General features: G+C 39.1%; 7 non-coding genes across 7 annotated transcripts; all 7 read left to right on the top strand.

The window, feature by feature from the left end:
- The first annotated feature begins 390 nt into the window (after window positions 1–390).
- On the top strand, window positions 391–462 carry TRNAC-GCA (transfer RNA cysteine (anticodon GCA)). Its single transcript has one exon. It is a non-coding gene; the product is annotated as a tRNA-Cys (tRNA).
- Window positions 463–1,185: 723 nt separating this feature from the next.
- Window positions 1,186–1,257, top strand: TRNAC-GCA (transfer RNA cysteine (anticodon GCA)). Its single transcript has one exon. It is a non-coding gene; the product is annotated as a tRNA-Cys (tRNA).
- A 723-nt stretch (window positions 1,258–1,980) lies between these two features.
- TRNAC-GCA (transfer RNA cysteine (anticodon GCA)) lies at window positions 1,981–2,052 on the top strand. The gene has a single exon. It is a non-coding gene; the product is annotated as a tRNA-Cys (tRNA).
- Window positions 2,053–2,602: 550 nt separating this feature from the next.
- TRNAS-GCU (transfer RNA serine (anticodon GCU)) lies at window positions 2,603–2,674 on the top strand. Its single transcript has one exon. It is a non-coding gene; the product is annotated as a tRNA-Ser (tRNA).
- A 572-nt stretch (window positions 2,675–3,246) lies between these two features.
- On the top strand, window positions 3,247–3,318 carry TRNAC-GCA (transfer RNA cysteine (anticodon GCA)). Its single transcript has one exon. It is a non-coding gene; the product is annotated as a tRNA-Cys (tRNA).
- Window positions 3,319–3,890: 572 nt separating this feature from the next.
- Window positions 3,891–3,962, top strand: TRNAC-GCA (transfer RNA cysteine (anticodon GCA)). Its single transcript has one exon. It is a non-coding gene; the product is annotated as a tRNA-Cys (tRNA).
- Window positions 3,963–4,671: 709 nt separating this feature from the next.
- On the top strand, window positions 4,672–4,743 carry TRNAC-GCA (transfer RNA cysteine (anticodon GCA)). The gene has a single exon. It is a non-coding gene; the product is annotated as a tRNA-Cys (tRNA).
- Window positions 4,744–5,000: the final 257 nt, after the last annotated feature.

The following is a 5,000-nucleotide window of genomic DNA, read 5'->3' as shown; positions in this document are numbered from 1 at the left end:
ATATCCAAAGTAAATTTGGTTTTTCTTTCCATACGTATTTTAAAGGATCCTGCAAAAGAACAGCAAAAGCTACAAAATGTCTACAATGTAAGTCCTCCACTCAAATTAGCAAAGCAGAAGAACTTTGGGCTTCTACATCTGCTGCCAAATACACATGTGCTGGGGTCTAATGCACTTCCTGACGATTAACGCATTTCCAAGCTGCCTACAATATTAATTCAATTTGCATGCAACCTGGATTTATTACTGTCTCATTGACCATCTCTAGTCTCTAAGAGTTATCATTTAACTCTGTCCAACCTTAACAAACTCCAAGTTAACGCTTGAAATGTTTTCATGGACTACATGAGAGAAACTATTTAAAATGGTCAGAAAAACTGAACAGAGCGTGGGGGTATAGCTCAGTGGTAGAGCATTCGACTGCATATCGAGAGGTCCTTGGTTCAAATCCGAGTGCCCCCTTGACATGATCTAGCTCTTTGCTCTTTCTCTAAACTCTTTACATAAACCAATACTCTCAAGGCAGTAATAAAGAGAACTACAATAATCAAAATATCCCGTTATGCTGCAGAATCGTAGTAACTTGGTGAAAGTTCACATGCTCCCTCCAAGCAACCACATATCTGAAGTGTTCTTTTCTTTACATATCCAAAGTAAATTTGGTTTTTCTTTCCATACGTATTTTAAAGGATCCTGCAAAAGAACAGCAAAAGCTACAAAATGTCTACAATGTAAGTCCTCCACTCAAATTAGCAAAGCAGAAGAACTTTGGGCTTCGTCATCTGCTGCCAAATACACATGTGCTGGGGTCTAATGCAGTGGCAGAAATGGCAACTGCAGAATGAGAACTTTCTGGGTCTGACGAAAGTGTCTCTTGCGGCCATGGTCCGTAACATGCTCATCATTCTAGCTTTCATGCAGATTATTATGCAAATTGTGAGCGTCATGGAAGTGGGACATTCAAATACACTTCCTGACGATTAACGCATTTCCAAGCTGCCTACAATATTAATTCAATTTGCATGCAACCTGGATTTATTACTGTCTCATTGACCATCTCTAGTCTCTAAGAGTTATCATTTAACTCTGTCCAACCTTAACAAACTCCAAGTTAACGCTTGAAATGCTTTCATGGACTACATGAGAGAAACTATTTAAAATGGTCAGAAAAGCTGAACAGAGCGTGGGGGTATAGCTCAGTGGTAGAGCATTCAACTGCAGATCGAGAGGTCCTTGGTTCAAATCCGAGTGCCCCCTTGATATGATCTAGCTCTTTGCTCTTTCTCTAATCTCTTTACATAAACCAATACTCTCAAGGCAGTAATAAAGAGAACTACAATAATCAAAATATCCCGTTATGCTGCAGAATCGTAGTAGCTTGGTGAAAGTTCACATGCTCCCTCCAAGCAACCACATTTCTGAAGTGTTCTTTTCTTTACATATCAAAAGTAAATTTGATTTTTCTTTCCATACGTATTTTAAAGGATCCTGCAAATGAACAGCAAAAGCTACAAAATGTGTACAATGTAAGTCCTCCACTCAAATTAGCAAAGCAGAAGAACTTTGGGCTTCTACATCTGCTGCCAAATACACATGTGCTGGGGTCTAATGCAGTGGCAAAAATGGCAACTGCAGAATGAGAAGTTTCTGGGTCTGACGAAAGTGTCTCTTGCGGCCATGGTCCGTAACATGCTCATCATTCTAGCTTTCATGCAGATTATTATGCAAATTGTGAGCGTCATGGAAGTGGGACATTCAAATGCACTTCCTGACGATTAACGCATTTCCAAGCTGCCTACAATATTAATTCAATTTGCATGCAACCTGGATTTATTACTGTCTCATTGACCATCTCTAGTCTCTAAGAGTTATCATTTAACTCTGTCCAACCTTAACAAACTCCAAGTTAACGCTTGAAATGCTTTTATGGACTACATGAGAGAAACTATGTAAAATGGTCAGAAAAGCTGAACAGAGTGTGGGGGTATAGCTCAGTGGTAGAGCATTCGACTGCAGATCGAGAGGTCCTTAGTTCAAATCCGAGTGCCCCCTTGACATGATCTAGCTCTTTGCTCTTTCTCTAAACTCTTTACATAATAAAGAGAACTACGTTAATCAAAATATCCCGTTATGCTGCAGAATCGTAGTAACTTGGTGAAAGTTCACATGCTCCCTTCAAGCAACCACATTTCTGAAGTGTTCTTTTCTTTACATATCCAAAGTAAATTTGTTTTTTCTTTCCATACGTATTTTAAAGGATCCTGCAAAAGAACAGCAAAAGCTACAAAATGTCTACAATGTAAGTCCTCCACTCAAATTAGCAAAGCAGAAGAACTTTGGGCTTCTACATCTGCTGCCAAATACACATGTGCTGGGGTCTAATGCACTTCCTGACAATTAACGTATTTCCAAGCTGCCTACAATATTAATTCAATTTGCATGCAACCTGGATTTATTACTGTCTCATTGACCATCTCTAGTCTCTAAGAGTTATTATTTAACTCTGTCCAACCTTAACAAACTCCAAGCTAACGCTTGAAATGTTTTCATGAACTACATGAGAGAAACTATTTAAAATGGTCAGAAAAGCTGAACAGAGCGTGGGGGTATAGCTCAGTGGTAGAGCATTCGACTGCTGATCGAGAGGTCCTTGGTTCAAATCCGAGTGCCCCCTTGACATGACCTAGCTCTTTGCTCTTTCTCTAAACTCTTTACATAAACCAATACTCTCAAGGCAGTAATAAAGAGAACTACGTTAATCAAAATATCCCGTTATGCTGCAAAATCGTAGTAACTTGGTGAAAGTTCACATGCTCCCTCCAAGCAACCACATTTCTGAAGTGTTCTTTTCTTTACATATCCAAAGTAAATTTCTTTTTTCTTTCCATACATATTTTAAAGGATCCAGCAAAAGAACAGCAAAAGCTACAAAATGTCTACAATGTAAGTCCTCCACTCAAATTAGCAAAGCAGAAGAACTTTGGGCTTCTACATCTGCTGCCAAATACACATGTGCTGGGGTCTAATGCACTTCCTGACGATTAACGCATTTCCAAGCTGCCTACAATATTAATTCAATTTGCATGCAACCTGGATTTATTACTGTCTCATTGACCATCTCTAGTCTCTAAGAGTTATCATTTAACTCTGTCCAACCTTAACAAACTCCAAGTTAACGCTTGAAATGTTTTCATGGACTACATGAGAGAAACTATTTAAAATGGTCAGAAAAACTGAACAGAGCGTGGGGGTATAGCTCAGTGGTAGAGCATTCGACTGCATATCGAGAGGTCCTTGGTTCAAATCCGAGTGCCCCCTTGACATGATCTAGCTCTTTGCTCTTTCTCTAAACTCTTTACATAAACCAATACTCTCAAGGCAGTAATAAAGAGAACTACAATAATCAAAATATCCCGTTATGCTGCAGAATCGTAGTAGCTTGGTGAAAGTTCACATGCTCCCTCCAAGCAACCACATTTCTGAAGTGTTCTTTTCTTTACATATCCAAAGTAAATTTGGTTTTTCTTTCCATACGTATTTTAAAGGATCCTGCAAATGAACAGCAAAAGCTACAAAATGTCTACAATGTAAGTCCTCCACTCAAATTAGCAAAGCAGAAGAACTTTGGGCTTCTACATCTGCTGCCAAATACACATGTGCTGGGGTCTAATGCACTTCCTGACGATTAACGCATTTCCAAGCTGCCTACAATATTAATTCAATTTGCATGCAACCTGGATTTATTACTGTCTCATTGACCATCTCTAGTCTCTAAGAGTTATCATTAAACTCTGTCCAACCTTAACAAACTCCAAGTTAATGCTTGAAATGTTTTCATGGTCTACATGAGAGAAACTATTTAAAATGGTCAGAAAAGCTGAACAGAGCGTGGGGGTATAGCTCAGTGGTAGAGCATTCGACTGCAGATCGAGAGGTCCTTGGTTCAAATCCGAGTGCCCCCTTGACATGATCTAGCTCTTATCTCTTTACATAAACCAATACTCTCAAGGCAGTAATAAAGAGAACTACAATAATCAAAATATCCCGTTATGCTGCAGAATCGTAGTAACTTGGTGAAAGTTCACATGCTCCCTCCAAGCAACCACATTTCTGAAGTGTTCTTTTCTTTACATATCCAAAGTAAATTTGGTTTTTCTTTCCATACGTATTTTAAAGGATCCTGCAAAAGAACAGCAAAAGCTACAAAATGTCTACAATGTAAGTCCTCCACTCAAATTAGCAAACAGAAGAACTTTGGGCTTCTACATCTGCTGCCAAATACACATGTGCTGGGGTCTAATGCAGTGGCAGAAATGGCAACTGCAGAATGAGAAGTTTCTGGGTCTGACGAAAGTGTCTCTTGCGGCCATGGTCCATAACATGCTCATCATTCCAGCTTTCATGCAGATTATTATGCAAATTGTGAGCGTCATGGAAGTGGGACATTCAAATACACTTCCTGACGATTAACGCATTTCCAAGCTGCCTACAATATTAATTCAAATTGCATGCAACCTGGATTTATTACTGTCTCATTGACCATTTCTAGTCTCTAAGAGTTATCATTTAACTCTGTCCAACCTTAACAAACTCCAAGCTAACGCTTGAAATGTTTTCATGAACTACATGAGAGAAACTATTTAAAATGGTCAGAAAAGCTGAACAGAGCGTGGGGGTATAGCTCAGTGGTAGAGCATTCGACTGCAGATCGAGAGGTCCTTGGTTCAAATCCGAGTGCCCCCTTGACATGATCTAGCTCTTTGCTCTTTCTCTAAACTCTTTACATAAACCAATACTCTCAAGGCAGTAATAAAGAGAACTACGTTAATCAAAATATCCCGTTATGCTGCAGAATCGTAGTAACTTGGTGAAAGTTCACATGCTCCCTCCAAGCAACCACATTTCTGAAGTGTTCTTTTCTTTACATATCCAAAGTAAATTTGTTTTTTCTTTCCATACGTATTTTAAAGGATCCTGCAAAAGAACAGCAAAAGCTACAA

Source organism: Hyperolius riggenbachi, chromosome 7 (genome assembly GCF_040937935.1).
Source record: "Hyperolius riggenbachi isolate aHypRig1 chromosome 7, aHypRig1.pri, whole genome shotgun sequence".
In the NCBI taxonomy this organism is placed as follows: domain Eukaryota; kingdom Metazoa; phylum Chordata; class Amphibia; order Anura; family Hyperoliidae; genus Hyperolius; species Hyperolius riggenbachi.
The sequence above is the reverse complement of the archived record's forward strand: the minus strand, read 5'-3'. Positions and strand labels throughout refer to the sequence as shown.